Here is a 21,387-nt window from a genome sequence, read left to right as displayed (position 1 = left end):
TCTCCCAAAATGGCAGATGATGGGGCCTGCCTTGGTAATGTGATCTTGTTTTTTTGCTTTCATTCCTTCTTCCCAGAATACATTTCAAGTCCTCTTTATATGACTCATGCTAGACATAAGGATGTAGTGCTGTTTTTTCATGCCATTAAGATTGAATGGCAGGACTGTGAAGCACTGTCATCTAAACACACCTTCTGTAACAGAGCTGCTTCTGTTTATCTGACTGGGCCTCATTATTGTTGCTGTCAGAGCTTGTTCTATGCTATAAATAGCTGTTAGCTGCTTCCAGCAAAAAAGTAGATAAATGACAGTTTTTTGTAAGAGTCTTTTGTAGTCCTAAAAGATTTGACAAACCCTCCCTCACACCCTCATGCTGAGGTCTGAAAACTCTCACTGCAGTAAACGATCCTTGCTGTACATTTACAAGTGACAAGTAGTAGGAATCTAAACTTAGTCTGTCTGATACTTCCCAATGCCATCAGTGGGAAGATTTGTCTCTCTCATGAATGATGCACTTAAAAAGTGGTTTACTAGTTCCTCGATCATTTCTGTTATGTTGACCCTCCTCCTTTCTATTTCATATTTATTTATACTTTGGTAACCAGGAAAGTGAACTGGTCCCAGGACCCTTTTCAGCAGCAACTTAGGCTATATTGGCAAAGATAATAATTATTAAATGCACTTAGCAATACAAAGAAAAAAATACTGACATAAAAGCATTGACCAAGATTGCAAGTGCAACACATAGCCAGTGTGTGACAGTGACCAAGTAAATCATTGAGCAACATTTACTAGAATGTATACATTAATAATGTTTAACTATACTATGTTTATTATAAATAATTCATTGTATGTACACACACTGCACACACACACATGTATAACTATATATATATATATATATATATATATATATATATATATATATATATATAGCATGTGTGTGTATATGTGTTTCTGTATGTTTATAAAGTACATGTGTACCAAATCATAACAGAGAGAGAGAGAGAGAGAGTGTGTGTGTGTGTGTGTGTGTGTGTGTGTGTGTGCGTGTGTGTGTGTATTTAAACACAGTTAAGTACTTCTGATTTCTTTTTCTTAGTGTTTTTAATGCAAGGGCACATAGTACATTTATGTTAAAGTAAATTCAGCTGTATATTATGGTTGCCATCAATTGTCACATTTCCTATGTGGACTACAAAATGCTCATGCACTCTAACAATGTAAGGACCGACTCAAAGTCAGTGGGAATTTCTTACGATGGATCTGCATGTACCAGATATGCATCCCACTCTAGAAGGATGTCACACAAAGCATAAAAGATCTTTTTATGAACAGTATCAGTGCACCTAGTTGATAGGGATGCCACCTGACTCTTTTTTTGCAGTTCTGACCTGTGGAGGGTAGGACTTGAAAATGGTAACTGCATTGATACATTGCAAGAAAAAAATATTTTCTTTTTTTTTTTTTCAATAAAAAATCTTTATTATTTTATCAATTTTTTTTATACAGCAAAGAAAAAGAGATACAAATAATACCCAAATTAAACTAGTAACACCCATACTACAAACTATGTACACTATTTACATAAATGCTTCCCTCCGTTAAACAATTTGAGAAAAAAATATTTTCTGACTTTTCTCTACGTCACAAAAATCTTTGATGCCACATTTAAGTTATCTTAACATATAAACTATTACAACATTTAAAGCTTAGCATTTCAATACTGTGTTGCTGCTTATGTAAATTTGTCAGAAGAGTTAACAATTGCCTTTAAACCCAAGTGATCTAATTGCTTTGTTTTGTTATGAAAGGGGAGTGTTAAGTTCTCCTCCTGTCTGCAAAAAACAGTGGAAAACAGTTCCACAGCTTTCTGTCTTTTTTTATATCAGCTGCTGTGTTCCTGACATTAGCAGGATTAATTGCCCATCTAAGATTGACAGCAGTACCTGTCAGGATAAACTACAGATTTAACTGTGTCTATGATATGTCATGCAGGTGGAGGCAAATTTCTCTGCAAACTATGTGAGAAGTTGAGTTTAAAAAAAAAGTAGGTGGGCTTTCCCTTCCTTTGGCTCCAATGCAAGGAAATAAAAGTTTTAAAAAGTACAAGTAGGTTTCTGTTACCTACACAATGCTGGAACCATACTGTAGGGAGAAAAGAAACCTAATGATTGAGTTAAACTGTAAGAGAGGGTGGTGTTTTCCTTTAACCACCACACTTGTCCACAACTCTCATTATGTCTTCATACCTCAATAAATACTTCCCTTTTACTCTTTCATGCCTGCAAAATTCCTATCCTTCATCTTCATTTCTGATAAAACCCACTCTATTTTAGGTTTCAAGTTATTGGACTCCATCCCCACAGACATAGTACAGTTGTGTACACTTACCATAAATGTAGATGTTTGAGTGTATTCACTGTTGCAGTCATCACATTTGGGTTATCCCAGCCAGGGTAGCTCTCGGCCGGCCCAAATACCAGAGGCTTAGTATTTCTGCGTCAGTTGCTGTTGCTTCAGGACTGACATGAGTTCGTCAGTAGTATAAAGTAAGACAGCCAATGCCATTAAATCAGTTTTTCTTGCCCTAACTGTCAGGAGCCCCCAAGTGGGAGCCAGGTTATGGTGGAAGAACCCCACCAGTAGAAAGTAAATACCAAAATGTCCCTTGTACGGAGAGAGAAGGAAGAGGGGGATGGAAGGAGGGAAACCAGGATTGCAACAGTGAATACACTCGAATGTCTACATTTATGGTAAGTGTACATAGCTGTACTATGTTCTTCATGTTTCACTGTTGCAGTCATCACATTTGTGTTGATTCCCAAAGCTGAGGAAAGGGTGGAGGCCATCAAGGAGATTAGGGGCTGTCTAAGATGCCCTGTAAGACTGCAGTGGCAAAGCCTGCCCTGGATTTGGAGAAGATAGGCAGGTGATAATGCTTGGTGAAAGTGTGAACTGATGTCCAGGTGGCAGCCTCCAGGATGTCCCTGGTAGGGACTCCTCTGAGGAAAGCTACAGAGGTGGTGGCTGCTCTGGTGGAGTGAGTCCTGCCTCCCCTTATGGGGAGGTTTTCCATGTTGCTTGTAACAGAAATTGATGCAGTGTGCTACCCACTTGGAAATTGTTTGTTTGGAGATGGCTTTGCCCTCTGCCCCTGCAGCAAAGCTAACCAGTAATTGATCAGACTTTCTGAATGATTTAGTTCTGTCTAGATATAATCTGAGCTGTCTGTGCACATCTAGAGAGTGAAGGATCCTTTCCCCCTTGTTTTGTGGATTAGGAAAAAAGGTGGGCAAATTAATGGATTGGTTGAGAGACGCAATGGACACCACTTTGGGCATGAAGGATGGGTTATTCCTGATGGAAACCCTGTCAGTATGGAAGATGATGAAGGGCTCAACAGCCATGCGTGCTTTTAACTCAGAGACTCTTCTGGCTGAAGTGATGGCCAGAAGAAAAGCTGTCTTCCAGGAGAGAATTTTTAACTCTGTTGAAGATGCTGGCTCAAATGGGGGCAGGGTGAGCTTTTCCAACACAAAGTTAAGGTCCCAAGCTGGGGTAGGTGCCCTTCTGGGTGGCCTCAAGTTGCTAGCCCCTCTTAGGAATTGTTTGATCAGAGGGTGTGAGAAAATGGGCTACTTAGTGTGGAAATGAGCAGAGATAGCAGAGGCATGATTTTAATAGAGGAAAAAGAGATACCACTGTGTAGCAGGTCAGCTAGGAAATTCAGGATGAGAGGTAGGGAGGGCTGTGCCGTACTGACTCCCTTAGCCTGAGTCCAGGTGCAGAACCTTTTCCATTTGTCAGCATAAGACATTCTAGTGCTAGGGCATCTGGCCTCACGTATAACATCTAGAACCTGTTTACTGAGGTTTACAGATTGATCAGGAGTCAGGGAATAAGCCAGTCTGCCAAATTGAGGATCTGCAATTGGGGATGCATGAATTCTCCTTCCCTCTGGGTCAGGAGGGTTGGGGTCTGAGTAAGATTCCATGGTGGCAGTGGGGGCAGGCTGAGCAGCAGTGGGTACCAGTGCTGACAAGGCCAGTCTGGAGCAATAAGAATTGTCCTTGGTTTTTCCTCCCTTATTTTGAGCAGTACCCTGGTGATGAGAGGTAGTGGAGGAAATGCATAGACCGATAGATTGACCCAGGCGAAGGATAGGGCATCCAATTTCCAAGCCATGCAGTGATTCTCCCTGGTGCATAACTTGCTGAGCTGATTGTTGGTGTGGGAGGAAAAGAGGTCGACCTTCGGGGTGCCCCATTTCTGGATTATTAGGGTGAAGGCTCTTTTGTCTAGCTGCCACAGGGAATGCAGAGATCAAAACAGTGAAATTCCTCCACTTCAACACCAGGGAGTTCTAAGCCACCAGCTCATGGTAAGAACTTACAATGACTCTCCTCCCCCACCCCCTCCCTCTGCTTACCTGCATTTACCCCTAGGAGAAAAACTCTCCTTTCATGCAAGCACCTGGGCTACCATTACCAACGACCACTGGGTCCTCAACATAGTGTCCCAGAGAGTTTAGAGACCCTGGCAGGAACTGTGCTAACAGGTGGAGTTGCATGGCAGAGGCTGTGTGCCAAAGGGTCATGGCCAGCCTGTATAGAGGGTAGGAGTGAGTCCCTCCCTGCTTGTTGATATACCACATCACAGTGGTGTTGTCTGTTTTGATCAGGAGAGCCCCTGGGGAGAGAAGGGGCCTGGAAGCTGTCAATGCGTGCTGGACAGCTAAACATCTCTTTTTGGTTGATGTGCAGATGGATTTGCTGCGGGCTCCATTGGCCCTGTATGCACCTGCCGTCCAGGTGTGCACCCCAGGCATAGTCTGATGCACCTGTGGTGAGGGTAAGGGTGGTGAGGCTGGTGAGGAAGGTAGTCCCTTGTTGTGGGAGCATGCTGCTGCCCAAAAAAGAAAATATTTCCTTAGGCAAGGTATCATTGGTATGAGTTTCCAGGTCTTGAGAGTGTTAACACCAAAGGCTTTTTAGGTACCACTGAAGTTTCCTCATATGCAGTCTGGCATATGGAATGAGTAGAATACAAGATGCCATGAACCCCAGAGGTTGCAAGATTTTCCTTGCAGTTAACTGGGGTCTGGTGGCTAGTTGAGAGAAGTAGGCTGTCAGGTAAGTTTGCTTTTCTGGTGTAAGGAATGCCATCTGGGATGCTGTGTCCAGGCTTGCTCCCAGGAATATAATCCTTTGGGTGTGTACTAGTTTGGATTTCTTTTCATTGATAGTGTAGCCTAGGGAGGTCAGTAGGGTCTTTACAAAGGCCAGGTGCTTGAGCAGCTTTTCCGGACTTTCTGCCTGAATTAGGCAGTCGTCTAAGTATGGGCAAATTTGGATATTCCTTTGTATGCAAAAGGCAATGGTGAGAGCCAGGCATTTTGACAAAACTCTGGGAGCAGTAGATAAGCCAGAGGGTAGTGCAGAGATCCTGCCCTGAAAAATAGATATTTCCTACATGATTTCCTGATAGGAATGTAAAGGCAGGCCTCTTTTAGGTCTAGGGTGGCTAGCCAAGCATCCTTAGAGACCATGGGTAGCAGTTGCTGGAGGGTGAACATATTGAATTTTGGTATCACCAGGAAGGTGTTTAGAATGGATAGAGTGAGGATGGGGCACCAGGTGCCCCCTTTTCTGGGTACCAGAAAAAGTCTGGTGTAGAAACCTTGGCCTATCTGTTCTGCAGGAATGTGCAATATTGCCCTCATAGAGAGCAGTGAAAGGACTTGCTTTTTCGCCTCGGCCCACTGGTTTGGAGGTAGATCTGGGGACCCTTTTGGGGTTGGAAGAGTGTAGAAAGAAAATTTGTATCCCTGGGACACTATGTTGAGGACCCAGTTGTCGTTGGTAATGGTGGCCCAGGTGCTTGCGTGAAAGGACAGTTTTCCTCCTAGAGGCAAATGCAGGTAAGCAGAGGGAGGGGGTGGGGGAGGAGAGTCATTGTGAGTTCTTACCATGAGGTGGTGGCTTAGAACTCCCTGGTTTTGAAGTGGAGGAACTTCATTGTTTTGATCTCTGCATTCCCTGTGGCTGCTTCCCCAGGGTCTAGGCTGAACTGACCTGGCAGGAGCAGGAAAGGACCAGTGCTTTGTGGGGCAATGTCTGCTTAACCTGGGTGGCTGGACTTGTAGAAAGTCCTTAACTGTCTGCATAAATTTAGCTTTTTCTTCCATCTTTTTTAAGCCCTCCTCTACCTTAGTGCCAAGTAAGTTGTCTTTGTGCAAGAGTGCATCCAATAATTTAGATTTAACATGGCCTGGCAAGGGCTGTTCCTTAAGCCATGCATGCCTTCTAAGCACAGAACCGGTGACTGCTGCCCTGCAAGAAGCTTCTAGAGCATCATAACCACAGTGTAAGGTGTGCTTATTCACTTGACAAGCAGAATGCATTAACTTCTGTAACTCTTTAGATTCTGCACAAGCAGGAAAGGAAGACACTTTTTGTTTGAGGAGTTCCATGGTATGTTGCTGAAATTTTAGCATATGGAACTGGCAATTTAGTGCTCTGATAGCAAGGGTAGCAGAGGTGTATACTTTTTTACCCCATCTGTCTAGTGCTCGGGAATCCCTATCTGAGGGGGTGGGATTCTTAGCAGAGGTTGCTTTAATTCCTTTAGGCCCTTGAGAAATTACCTCAGGGTCAGCAGTAGGATTTTTAAAAAGAAATTTGTGTGAGTCAGGGACTCTGTAGTACCTGTCTGGTTTTCTGGGTGCAGGAGGGAGGGTGTCAGGAGTCAAACTGGATTCCAGGAAAACATCCTCCACAACATCCAGGACTGGGGGAATGGCCAGGGGTCTGTGCTTTGGAAGATCTAAGAATTCCCTGAGTCTCTTTTTCGACTGAGGGTAGTCCTGACAGTCCCACTGGAAATGCTCCCTTAAGCTATGAGGGGTTTCCCCAAAGGAAAAATCCTCTGGGGGAGAGGCTGAAGGAATGGAATTGTCTGCATCAGAGTCCTCATAAGCAGAGAGGGGTTGCATGTCATCACATTCAGATGTATCAGAGTCATCAGACTCCTGTTCAGACAAAACCACTGGGGAGAGATCTCTTTTTCTTTTGGAAGAGGTAGCCTGGCTTGCCCTGATTAGCATGATAAGGTCTTCCACCATTTTAAGCATTTGAGACTGAGGCAAGGAAGCAGGTGCCTGAGATAGGGTTGTCAGTTTCTTGGGTGTGGTTTGTACCCTGGGCCTTAGAAACTCGGTAGTTTTCAAAAGAAAGGTAGACACGAAAGAAGTCGGTTTGTGTCGAGAATCGGTAGTGCAAAGTAATTCCTCGAAAGCCAGTGCCTGCTCAATGGCTCTGGACCCATCCAAGGGAGAGACAACCACAGGATCCTTTGTCAAAGAACAGTTTTGCGGCATACTGGACTCTGAAAGGGTCTTGGTAGCAGCCTGCGAATCCACAGAAGCGGGCATCAGGGGCTGCAAAAGCACCTCACTGAGGACCGGAGAACTGACGACTAGCTTAACGGAAGAGCCGTTGGTAGGTTTCGACCTGTATGGTCTGTCTCTGTCTTTATCCTTATGTTTTTTTCAAAAGATCTACTATCAGTTGGCTTTCTGACATCTGTTAGTGCAAGATAAAAGGATCCCCAATGGGGTACTTAGCTTCAATTTTGAAGACAAAGCTCAGGTAGCGACCAACCGGCACTCGTGCAAACTGCTTCTGCTTCGGGCTCCTTAGCAAGAAAGACTGATGGAATGGTGTCAGCTGCCTTACTTTATACTACTGATGACCTGACAGCAGTCCTGAAGCAACACCAACTGATGCAGAAATACTAAGCCTCTGGTATTCGGGCTGGCCGAGGGCTACCCTGGCAAGGATAACCCAAATGTGATGACTGCAACAGTGAAACACGAAGAACATCTGTCGATTCCTCTTACTTGATGAATTTAACTAATTCACTCCAGTGGAGCTCAGGGAGTTTGCATTGTAACTTCCAATCGGCATAGACTAAGCCTTTTGACAGATTATGTCCTCATACTTGTAACAAATGTTCACCTATCTGGAACCACAGGAGTAATGAACCAAGTATGAATGGCAAACCCTTCAGCACAAACTATTTTTATAGTGGTAGTATTCTTTAGGTTTACGTCTTAAAATTAATTTTATAAATTACAGCAAACACAGTAACTATTATGCTTGTAATTTTTTGTAAACAAATTACAATATCTCAGCAACCACTCAAGTTTCGCACATACCGTCAGCAGCATTTTATTCATCTAGCTGAGAGCTTTCATATCAGGCTAAGGAGTTCTGTCTGTGTTATTTGGTTGTTGGGTTATTTAGAAAAATGTGAAAATTAGAGCTATATAAATTAATATAAAAACAACAGTTAATATCTCTTTACCTGCACTGGACAGAGGTCAAATATTAATGCAGATGAGTTTGCTATTAAGTAAGCTTTAAGATGAAATATCTTAAAACCTTGTACATAGCATTGTTTTGGAATTATTGGAATTATTTATGTAAATATGAACAAGCAATATTTGACACCTAGAGGCATCAGTAGGATATAACAAGTAGGAGTTAACTGCAGATGCACCAGGAGGCGTCACTCGGATGTAACAAGTTAAACTCCTTGATCACCTGCCAACTAAAGACGTTGCTTTGGTTTGTGTCCATTTATCTGCTCAGTTTCCTCCAAACCAGTATTTTCTGCCAGTCCTCCATTATGTTTTCATTCTGATTGTTACTGTTTCTAATTTAAGAACTGCAAATAGTGTATATAATGTAAAAATAATCATCATCAAACCCCTTTCTGACAAACCGTCATGTATATATCATATGTTGACACTGTATTCAATACATACAATGATGTATGTACCAATTTTACATCTTTACTTTGCATATTACTATACCAAAAAACTAGCTATTCAGCCTTTATTCATGTTGTTGTACAACTTACTTAGTACTTACTTTTTCAATGGTATAACTACTGATTTACTGCAACTGGTATTTGCAACCATGGATTATGGCTGAAATGGGTACTCTGGTATCAGCCCACTACCCTAGTCCACAGGATTTAATTAATACATGTATACATGCGTACATACATACATAAATAAGGGGGAAAAAAACACACTACAGTCTGAGTAGACACACAATACAATCAAAAACAAATTGCATTTATAGCAATGTATACAACACAGAAGTAAAAGCATATTACACAAATGAAGGGAAGCAGAATCCAGTTAAAGATAAACTAATGCTATCCTCTAAACAGGAGCTTTTACCAACGTCTGCAGTGAGCCACATATCCTAAACTGAAAGCCAATGAGCACTGCTACTGAGACATGTATTGAATACAAAATTAGAATAGCAAGGACATTAGACATATAGTAAGTGTGCCTGTCTTTTCAGAGGATTAGAGCAACACAAATATTGGGCATATAGGAGTGGCTTTCTTTACAATTGACATTAATAACACAAATATTAGGCATATAAGACGGGTGGCTGACTTCACAATTTATTATGATATGCTAGACAATTGAGCCTTAGTATTTCAGCACATAACACAAAACTAAACAATAAATTAAATGTAACATTACTATCTGTATGCTACCACAGAACAGAACCTAGTGCACTGAGGAATAAACATATGGCTGTCCACATGGTCACTACAGGAGTGGGATTTGACTTGTAAGTAATCAAGCAAGCAAACCAGAAAATCAAAAGACAGAGAACAGGAGGAAAAGGAAAGTAGATTCATTTACTGCCATATTGGTGGTGCTGCGGTAGTGTTGTCGCCTCACAGTAAGACGTTGTCCTGTTCGATTCTCAGCTAAAGTGTCTTCTGTGTGGAGACATGCGTAAATGGGCGTACCTTCGTTGAAGGTTGTATGTCAGGGCTGGCAACTCGGTACGTAAAAATCTGCTGCCAATCATTAGTAGACAGGAGTTCCACTGTGGCGACCCCTAACCGGGAAAAGCCGAAAGATACAACATTGTATTGGAAGCTGACAAGATATTACGGCATATTATGTGAGGTCTGGCAAAAGAGGAAATGGGGCTAGAGAAAATAATTCAAAAAGGATAGTAGTATACAAAATGATTACGGCAAGAGAAGAGTAAGACAGAGTGCCAAGTAGGGAAAATAACAAAAGTAAAGAGCAGATTGAGGTAAGGTTATAATGTGAACAAGAATTAATGAAAAACGCTCCACAGACATATGGGTTAGTTAAGAGCTTTCGTCCTTTAACATTTCAGACTTCATCAGAACTAAACCTAAACCCACAATCTAAGATTTAAATTAACTACAGCAATTAATTTATTGCCCATTAAAGTTAACTAACCATTAAGCCACTGTGTCTCTTAAAGTGCCAAAGCCAAAAATGAATCTATTAAAATAATTAAACATATAAGCAGATGTGCATACAATAATTCAACTATAATTGAAAAATAAACTACTACTGATAAAATGCATAGTATCTAAGATGGGGGACAGCAATGGAATAACTTCAATTTAGTGCAAATATGTATAATATGGAAGATGATATACATATATAATATAACATTTTAAAGTCAAGCTGCTCTAATTTTTAACTCGGGTGTCATATTGGCTTCAAGAAATAGTTGCCAATACAACTCATGATATTCGATCCTGGTTTCCTACTGTCTGTCTTGTGGGTGTGGTATAACTTCTTCCAAAACAAGAAATAGAAATGTGCTATTAATGTGCTATTAATACATTCTTTCTTGTGTTTGAACAGAGCATTAGTATCAACCCCTTTTTTAAATTCATATATACGTTCATATTTATTTCCTTAACATCTTTTACATTTTTCCTACATAAAAAGCTGCAAATACACTACAAATTGCTAAACATATGATACCCTTACTATTACAATTATTATATTTCTTGGCCTTTAAATGCCTGTTGTGTGCAGATAGGAACCATTATGATTTGTTCAAATTGTAATTTACATGAGCCACACTTAAATGTGTTTGCACTTGTTTTACTGTGTAAGTATAATCTCTTAACCCTGGTGTCATGTATTTAAGATTTTTACCATTTTTATATACTATTATGATATTGCACGCCGCAGTGGTACAGCGGTAGCATTGTCACCTCAGAGCAAGAGGTTTCTCAAGTTCTATTCTCGGCTGGGGTGTCTTCTGTGTGGAGTATGCATGTCCTCCCTGCATTCGTGTGGGTTTCCTCTGGGTGCTCCGGTCTCCTCCCACGTTACAAAGACATGCGTCTGGAGCTTTTCTCCCCGGGCCTCTGCTGAAAAGTGGCTTTATTCCAAGTCAAGCTTTCCCAGTTAACAAATGATAAATAAATAAATAAATATTATTGGGGTATTCCAGAATACTTTTAAGGTGTTAGGAACTAATATAAAAAGCTCCAACACACATACAATATACAATACGGAATGTTTGAACAGTCTGAGCTAAGACAGCTATAGTTAATAAAAATACAATATTCATAGTGAGCATAACACAAGCAGTAAGAGGTAACGTACAAAAGATGTAACTATGTACATATATACAAAAATTTCAATTGCAATAAACTGGTCATTTGGTTCTTTAAGGATAAGTCTGTAAGGGTGAAGAGTATTCATTCATATAAAAGAAGAAAGTTAGTCAGGGTTAGTACAAGGGCATAACCAATGTGTACTGAGAAATAATTTCAGTTTCTGTTTAAAAAGTGTTAGTGAAGACAGAGATAAGAGTTCAGTGGGTATGAGATTCCAGTGCTTTCCAACAGTATTAGAGAACAGAGATTCTCCTGCCAAGTTGTTGGATCTGCTAGTACAGATAAGTAGTTTGCTTGTTTGAGGAGCGTAAGTGTTTATATGACTGTTGTAAGGGGTGATGAGGTTAGTGAGTATTGGAGTGTTGGAGGGTTGATACAGGGTCTTATGGGCAATAACAAGCTGGTGAAATTGAAGCAGATTTTGAAACTCCAGCCATCCAAGTTGCTTTAGATTAAGACACTGATGAGTTCTAAAAGGAGTGGCAGTAGCAACTCTAACGATATTATTATAGGAGATTGCCAGTTTGTTGGGGTTGTTTTTAGAGAGATTAGTGTACATGGGAGAAGCATAGAGCAGAGTGGAGATTAGGTCAGTTCTGGCTATAGTGGTCCTTGCTAATGGTGTAAGAAAGGGTTTGACTCTATATAGGGACCCCAATTTCTTGTTCACTGTTTTTATTGTGTTGTTTATATGAGTATCAAAGTTAAGATTGCTACCTATTGCTATGCCTAAGAGTTTAGTTGTTGGTTCAGGAGATATGAGAGTGCCATTATTAGATACGAGTGTGAAATATACTAGGGTGGACTTACGGGTTGGAGTGAAAAGTAAAAGTTTAGTTTTTTTGGGGTTTAGGAGGAGGCAGTGACTCAAAAACCATTGTTCTACTGTACTGAATGCTTTTTGGGTAAGGGACTGTAGTTCAGTTGGAGAAGTGGCTGAACAAATTATAGTGGAGTCATCTGTGTATTGAATACAGGTGTCTTGAGGAATAGCTGAGTGAAAGCCATTAATAAAAATGGAAAATATGAGTGGGCCTAAAATGGAGCCCTGAGGAACACCAAGGGAAATGGGGAGGTGTGTAGATAGCTTATTATCTCATAGCACAGCCTGCTGTTTATTGTCTAAGTAAGATTTGAACCATTTTATGGTTAGGGGTTCAGGTGAAAGGGATTTGAGTATATTTAAAAGAAGCTGGTGATTAACCATATCGAAAGCTTTAGATAAATCAGTAAAGACTGCAGAGGAAAAAATATTGTTGTTACGGTTTTTGTTAATGCAGTCTGTGAAGGATAGCAGGGCAGTGGTAGTACTGTGGAATGGTCTAAATCCATGCTGACAGTTGGCAAGTAAGTTATTTTGGACTAGGTGGTTAAGTAGTTGCTTATGGATGCATTTCTCCATTATTTTTGCTACAGGAGATAGTAGAGCTATAGGACGATAGTTTGAAAAGCCGTTGGAGTTCCCACCTTTGTGTAGGGGGATGATATGAGAACGTTTCCAGATAGATGGGATAGTTCCTTCACTTATGGTTCTGTTAATCAGAACGGAAATGGGATAGGCAATGGCTTTAGCTCCTTTTTGCAGGTATTCTGCTGGTAATTGGTCAGCTGAGGGAGTGGTAGGTTTTAGTTTTTAGAGAAGGGAGCAAATGAAGGAAGTAGAGACTAGTTGTAACTGAAAGGATGGAAGTGGGCTAGTAGTAGAAATAGGTAGATTTGAGGTACCTGGAGATAGTTGACTACCAAGAGTTTGTATGGCATCTGTAAAGAAAGAATTGAAGGCATTAGCAGTTTGTGTGGGAGTCTCAAGGTTAGAGCATCGTGGGTTAGGTGTGATAGATTGACTTGGGTATAGTAGTCTTTTAATGCTAGTCCAAAACGTTTGTGTTTTCTTTTGGTGATTTTGCTGTAGTTGGAAGTAGAAGTTTTTTCTATCTAAGAGGATAGCTTTTTTGTATTATTTCTAAGTTGTTTAAAGTTTTGGTGGTCTGTAGGATTCTTAGTGGTATGCCATTTTGCCCAGGATTTGTTTCTAAGGAGGATTTTTTGCCTAGTGGCTTTTGAGAGCCATGGGGCAGGCTTAGCTTTATTTCTAATAGCGCGAGATGGGGCGTGGTGGTCAAGGATGGCTAAGAATGAGAAATTAAAGAATTCCACTGCTTCATTTATTGGTTGGGATTTTAGTGGTGACCAATTATACTGCTTGAGTTCTATTTGGAAAAGTTCGGGGTTAAAATTCTTTTTGGTGCGAACTGTCCTAAACGTATTTGGGTATGCTAGGTTGGTTTTATGTCTGATGATATAAGTGAGTAAGTGGTCACTTAGGTCATCTGAGAGGGTTCCTACTTTGTATATTTGATGAGGAGTATTGGTAAGAATCCAGTCTAAGGTACCTTCTTTGTTATTGGGTTTATTAATCCTGGTTGGGGAGTTAATAGTTTGTGAGAAGCCATACAGGTTAATATGGGTGGTATGGTGTTCAGTATTACAGGACTTCCAGTCGATATTAAAGTCTCCAAGGACTATAGTTTCTTGTGGGAGATTAGTAGAAAGCCAGTTAAGGATAGTTTCAAGAGTATTAATGTTATTTCCTGGAGGAAGATAGATACAAATGATATATATGGATTTACATGTGTTGACCTCAAATTTAAGAAATGAGGATCTCGGCATTTTTGTTCAAAGGGAGTCCAAGGCTTGCATAGGTAAGTTGTAGCTGTGCTTTATAAAGGATTGCTACCTCGCCTCCCTTTTTGGCTGTGCAGTCTAGTCTCAGGATATTGTAACCTGGTGGGGTGACTTCATTATCTTTAATTGTAGGTTTTAGCCATGCTTCAGATAAACACAGGATGTCGAATAGGTGGACATCTAGGAGGGCATGGAGGTGGGCAATTTTGTTGCTAATGCTACGTATATTGAGATGTGCTATACAGAGTGAGTTAGAAGGTTTAGTAGGGGCTTGGGTACTAGTGATGTTAGGGTTGCTTTGTTCAGTGGCAAGATTATTGTTAGGGCCAGGGTTAGGATGACTGTCCCCATCTACTAAGGAGTGGAGGTATATGCTATTTATAGGGTTGTGGAGCTTACGATAATAGTCAATTGATTTCCTAATATTTAGATTGGTGTATTTAATGTGGGTCAGTCTATGATATTTGGCTTGTAGGTAGCAGGGTCTGGAAATATTGTTTAAGTAGTTATAGGAGATAGCTAGTAGTGGTGTGGATGTGAGTTTGAAGGGGAAGAGAAGGTTGGGGTGTAATGGTTGTTCATAGGAGGTTAGCAGATAGGCAATAGTTAGAGGAGGAAAGAGTGAGACCAGGAGTAATAGTTTTATTTGGTGTGGGATGGGTAGTATAACCATTGTCTTAGATTACAGTGTGAAAGAAAAGGGGAGGTAAGGTAATATGAACAGGTGAGGAGATGTGCAAATAGGTGAGGTGATGTAACAAGGAGGGATGGGAGGTAAGGTAATAACAGGTGAGGTGTTGTGACAAGGAGAGTTGGGAGTGTTAATGAGGTGAGAAGATAGATTGGAGCAGATGTGGTGGGGATGTGGCTTTGAGGAATAAATGTAGGAGTACTGGTGGCAGGTGAGATTTGGGGGCAGGGTAGGGGAGCGGAGTGAGCCTGCAGGGCGAACAGAGCAGGTAGAGACAAGTGAGTGAAATAGCCAAGGTGAACAATCAGTGGAATGCTGACTGTTAAGGTAAGTTAAGTTGAGGTAGGTGAAGAATGAATTATAAGTAGAGTGAAAAATTACCACGGAGGATAGTGGGTGAATTACAGCAAATCAAGAGGTGTAAAAATGAAAGCTAATAGCAAGGTGAAGACTGAAGACTATAGAATAAGTATTTCCTGGGATAGTGGGATAGTCAAAGATTGAGACTAGATAAGCGTGCCACCTAGTGGCCAGGAACCTGTGTTGCAGCAGAAGTATTTTCTGGGGAAAGCTGGTCTAGGGCTAAATAAGACGATCTGTTCAGCTAGGGAAAGTAGTAAAGGGAAGTCTGGGGCTGTAAACTACAGGCTACGGGGTGGGGGGTTTATGGCTGCTGGCTATCCAGGCTAACAAGCTTTTAATTGCAAACAACAAGGAAAAGGAATACTACAAATAAGCTTTACAGCCAGTATGAGGTAAACACATACTTTCTTCCTTCCTTTCGTGGAACAGCACAGAGGAACACTTATAGGGAGATGAGGCAGCTGGTGAGTTGGGATGGGTCCTTAGTTGCCAAGTGGATTCTTAACTTCTGTTGGAGGGTAAGCAAGCTGGAGAGCTGTGAGCAGTTATAGAACAAGATAGCAAGCAGAGAGGGAGAAGAAAAAAAAGAAACCTTGTTAAGTTAGGTCAGACAGAAATGCCTAAGCAAAGTATATAATCTGCCACATTTATACTTTCATCACACAAAGCTTGTTGCAGTACAGGGACAGATAAAAACATTCATAATTTAAACAGTCATACAGCAATGCATGGGTATGTGTTATTCACATTATTCACATTCCATCACATATATTTACTTACTCCTTGCACTGTGGAGTAAGATGAATGTTTCAAGGTACTATAACCTCAGACTTACGACACATACCTTTTTCACACACTCTGGAAGATGGAAGATCAACAGGCTGGTTCTATTAAAGCCACAGGTGACAACAGAGTTTGGCTGCTTTTCATGATTAAGTTTTGGATAATTCCTTTTTCAGCTGACTTGCCTTTTTTCTAAAACACATACCAGTTTAACAGCTCTGGGATCTAAGGTTCACACTATTGACCCTGCATGTTCTCTTCATGTGTGCACAGATTTTTTTTCTGGATACTCTAAAGAGGAAACATGCTACCTCTATAAAATATGTTGCTATAATGAAAACATTAAAATTGTGTATATACTTTACTGACACTTGACCTTGTTTAGTAGGTCATGGCTAAAAAGGATACAAGAGCAATCAGCTTATTTACTTAGTTAACAAATATAATAATTAAAAAAAAATAAATAAATCCACGATACCCAAAGAGTTATATATAGGTTCATAGGTATGTACAAGGCTAATGGCCCTGGGGTCTTTACAAGCCTAGCCCATAGGATTACCCTGGCATCGTGTCACCTGACCTTAGTTCCCAGTACCTCTGTCGAGTAAAGCCACTGGAGTGATACCCGGGGTGAACTTTCTACTTCCTATCCACTCATCAAGATTTCTCTTGAAGAGGGCCAGTGAGGTGCTCTGCTTGACATGTATGGGAAGTCTATTGCAGAGCATGGGCAGTCTCTGGGTTATGAACCTGTCCCTCCAGCATGTTCTGTTGATTGGGGTAATGAAGTTGAGGTCTCTGGAGCTTTTGGTGTGGAGGGATTGGGATTTTTTTAGCTGTAGCATTTCTAACAGAGCTGGGTCAGACATGGCTTTGTAAGTCAAGCAGAGATTGGCTCTATATGGGCAATATGAGACAGAGAACAGTTGGAGTTTTTTTAGTCTGTCCATATAGAACAAATGATTAAGGCCTAAGATCCTCTTTGTGAGGTACTTTTGCAGCCTCTCCAGTTGTTGCAGTTGTTTAATGAGGTACATGCCAAATGGGGCATTGTACTCAATGACTGGCCTAATGAAAGAAGAGTAGAGGGAGACAATGACCTCTTTCTTCCTGGATGCAAAACCCTTAGTAATGAGATGTGCCACATAGAAGGATTTTCTGATCACAGTGGCAATGTGGTGGTCAAAAGAGAGGTTGCTGTCAACCTGTGTTCCCAGATCTCTTATAATGCCTTCTGTGTTCAGTGGACTGCCATTGATGTGATAATTAATGGGAACCACGTTTTTACCAATGGGGATAACGACACATTTTTTGACACTGAGCTTAAGGCCATGGTTCTGACACCAGTCGTTGGTCTCAGTGAGGCCTTTATAGGATGTCAACATCACTCGGGGAGTTAGTAATAGCTCCATCTGCGAACTTTGTCAGCCAAAGTCCTTTCGTGTTGGCCTGGACTTCAGAGAAGTAGATACCAAACAGGAGAGGACCCAGGGCTGAACCCTGTGGGACTCCACTCCTGACAGATTACCTATATCCTTGTTTATTAGGTCCATGATGATGATGCATTCCATAGATTTTCATATCAGACTCATCAGGCTAATGGGGCAATAGTTCCCAAGGTCTGTAATCACTCCTCCTTTATGGAGAGGGATGACTGTAGCAGTGCACCATTTGGTAGGGACAAAGCCTGAGGTGAGGCTGTGATTGAACAGGGCACACATGTGAGGTACCAGTTCACTCTGTAGTTCATGTAGAACACAGCCAGGGATATTGTCAGGTGCCATAGAAGCTGTATTCTTGGCCTTGGACAGTGCTGTTTTAACCTGTGCAGCAGTAATACTGGGTGCTTGACAATCTACTGGTATTGTGACTGGTCCCTTGGGGGGGGGGGGGGGGTGAAGTTGGCACTGAATCTGTCAGCCAGTACATTGGCAATATCTGTTGGCTTGGTATAGGAGGTACCATTGTGCAGTAGCTCAGAGAAAGTCTGGGTATTGCTGTGGAGATTCTTTACTTAACTATAGAAGGCCCTGTGGTTTTCTTTACTATCTGCTGCAATTCTGTTTTCCTAGCTAGCTTTAGAGGATTTGTTGAGGGATCTCAACTTTTTGTTGAGGCTGATAAGGGAGTTTTTTCCAGTCTTGGGACTTCTCTTAATTCCACATCAGTTCCCTCCTTCTGTTGTAGAGTTTGTTTATGGCAGGAAACCACCAGATTGGCTTCCGTTTTTTGGAGGAGAGCATATTGGTTCTGTTGGGTATGGCGACAGCCATGCATTTGTGTATGTGTTCGTACAGTGCATTGGTGTATGATTCAGCGGTCATGTAACTGATCTCCATTTGCATGGGTGCTGTGAAGTTAGCCACCTCTGTTTCTAGGAGTCCAAAGTTAGCTTTGGAGAAGTTTTTCATGGTGGCTAGCTTTGTGAGGAATGGGAGGGATGTGGATTTCCAAGGTGATTAGTTTGTGGTCGGATCTAACCAGGGAGGAGTTGACTACTGGTGTAGAGCAATGGTCACCCATGTTAGTAATGACCAGGTCAATGATGTTGCTACCTCTAGTGGGAATAAGAATGAGCTGGCCCAGGGCACTGGAATTAATGAATTCCAGGAAACGTTGGGTAAGTGTATTGGTACATGAGTAGTTTTCCCAGTTAATGGAGGGGTAGTTGAAGACGCCCAGAATGAGAGTGTTGGGTTGGACCCTAATATTCCCCAGGGTGCTTAAGAACATGAGTGCGATTCTTGGGAAATGGTTAGGGACCTATAGCAGGCTACGAACTGAACTGCTGTCTTATCCAGTCTTAGCTGCACCTGAAGAATCTCAGATGAGTTATGTTGGGCTACTAGTATGGATGTGTGCACATCCTTTATGAATATGGAAACACCACCACCTTTGGAGGTTCGGTCCAAGTTCTGGGGCCGAAAGGTGTGGAATAAGTTATAGCCTGGTAGTGCAGGGGTGCTTTCTGCTGCCTTGAACCAGGTCTCTGTTACAGCACAAAAGTCGATGTTCTCCATTTTAAGGAATGCTTCGAGCGAGTACATTTTGAGATTTAGACTTCTGGCGTTGAGCAGCATGACCCTCAGATTGCATTTGTCTGTAGCTGTTATGGTGATAATTTGGTCTTTGGAATACTGCCTAAAAAAGGCACTATAGGGGTGGCAAGAGCCTTGGCCAGTATCCAGAAGCCCAGGGGTGAGAGATGCAGGCCATCTCTGGCAAAGCATTGAGGTCTGTCAATCATGTCATCCCATATATGACTAACTGCACATCTTATTCCAACTCAGCTGTAGTTCTATCGTTCTATCTTCTTTTCCTTTCCAGATATGTTTTGAAATGATCTATGCAGTGCACATATACAAACAATGTACTAGTTTTAGTCTTCGAGGTTCACTGACTAATATGAAGAAATTATTTCCTACTGACATCAGCCAGAAATGCCAGTATTCCTCCATAGTGCTCATCAGCTGTTATTAAGAACACCAAGCCATCACTTTGGTTTTCAAACTTATTAGAAAGGCAAAAAAGGCCTGTACAATGACATATACTTTCTTACTATACACATGAAAAAGAAATAGGTATACAAACTGACTACTTCCTACCACATCCTCAAACTGCAAGTATGGTTTGCTGATACTAGAAAAATAACTCAGCGCGGCATCTGCCACAGTATTACCATGACAGTCTCATTCTGAGGTGATGATAAAGTGTCCAGTGCTGGTCCCATAAATCCAGCATGTCTGAGCACCAGTGACTCCCAACCCAGCAATATACAATCCTCCTGTGAGCTCTTCATGCAAACTGAAAGCATGGTTACAACTATCAATTTTGAAAAAACATGCTGGCTTAACAATTTCACCCCCACCCTCTCACTGCTATACAGACTCAATTGTGATCTGAGCCATTTATGAGAATCATACTCCCCCAACATGTACAAACTGGGCAGTGTTCACTTCTCCAGTAACTAACAACTGAAATGGTGAGCAGCTTTCTTCTTATTACTCTTGTAAAGTGTTACTGACACCTTGTTAAATGTAATTAATATAATCCAACAAACCATTATATTTGTCCTTGGAACATGCACAATGATATCTAACCTGAGAGGTGGGAGTCAGATGCCCAATATACTAGGGTTAGTCAACATCAGGACCAGTAAAGTCTCCTCAATGTTCAAGATACACATGGCACCTGATCTACTAGGTACACGTGAGAAAATACAGAGAGCAGTATGTCATTTCATGCCGTGCCAATGAATACTCTCAGCTATTAATCTAGTACCCACTCACCACCAAAACCATCTGGTGCTGCAAGACCAACTTTATCAAAGTGGAATCCTGTCTTATCCTTCAGAGATAAATACAGCCTCAGGCTATATACCTTCATTGTTTGGTGGTACTGTTCCTTCCACAGGAATTTCAACAGATGTTCTTAGCAAGAACATTTCTGTATTGTGGTTCCAGTGTTTTAACATGACATCTGTAGGAACCCACAGAATCTGTAGCACTACACAGTTATGTCTATAGGTTCATTTCACAGATGTCATGCAAAATCACATTTAAGTCAGAGTTCGCTACCGGTACAGTTCACTAGGTAACACCATGAAATGGGCTTACTAAAAATCTGGTCTAGAAATAATGAAAACTGCCACAGCTGACATTACATTTAGTTTGGTAAACACAACCTTGCAGCTCAAGCAAGTTGTAATATGTAGTCCAAAACCACAAACTTAATAATTTATTCAGAATGCTCTATTAAAGGAACACTTGTGGTTTTTTTTGTCAAATCCAAAGGAAAATTATTTTTTTCATAATGGAATTAATATTTCTATTGCTACATTACTCTATTGTCACTGACTCATTCCTTATGAGTAAATACAAAGATGTCTTTCAGTGTTTAGGGATCATTTCCCTCTCTTAAGCATACATGAGTAGTCAACATGCAACTCAGGAAGACTTCCTCCTAGGAAGGAAAAGGCACTGAGGTAGAATCCATGATTTCCGAGTCATACCCAGTAAAACAGTTGGCCCACAGCATAAACCACTAGTTGCCACAATCAGCTGCAAGCAGTGGTCAGAAAAGGCTCTAAGGTCAACAGAGACCATGCTGAATACCTATAAGTTGACTGGAGAGAATGTACAACAGTTCAAGGAATTACTCAGGGCTCTAGCACCCCAAGAAGAGGAGGAAATAGGTGGAGCTGAAGAAGAATGTCAGCGCCTAAAAACAGCATGTGTTAGGACTACAGGAAAGATATGTGGCTGAGCCAGGTATGGAAATAAGGTACATAAGGAAAATTGGTGGTGGAATGCAGAAGTCCAGGAAGTGATCAAAAGAAAGAAGGAGTGCAGGACGAAGTGGGA

At 41.3% G+C, this 21,387-nt stretch overlaps 1 protein-coding gene across 5 annotated transcripts in view; it reads right to left on the bottom strand.

The window, feature by feature from the left end:
* Nucleotides 1-21,387, bottom strand: part of PTK2B (protein tyrosine kinase 2 beta) — a 2,401,727-nt gene that overhangs the window by 1,262,265 nt on the left and 1,118,075 nt on the right. The window contains exon 1 of one of the 5 annotated variants that reach the window (XM_044062345.1): nucleotides 15,646-15,768. The exons of the other annotated variants lie outside the window; for them this stretch is intronic. The gene's annotated coding sequence lies outside the window, so the exon portion shown is untranslated. Of the gene's footprint in view, nucleotides 1-15,645; nucleotides 15,769-21,387 lie in introns of those variants that run through there. 5 annotated transcript variants of the gene reach the window in all.

The sequence above is a fragment of the Protopterus annectens genome, chromosome 2.part1 (genome assembly GCF_019279795.1).
Source record: "Protopterus annectens isolate FY-2018-M chromosome 2.part1, PAN1.0, whole genome shotgun sequence".
NCBI lineage: Eukaryota > Metazoa > Chordata > Ceratodontiformes > Protopteridae > Protopterus > Protopterus annectens.
This window is presented reverse-complemented; position numbering and strand designations above follow the sequence as displayed.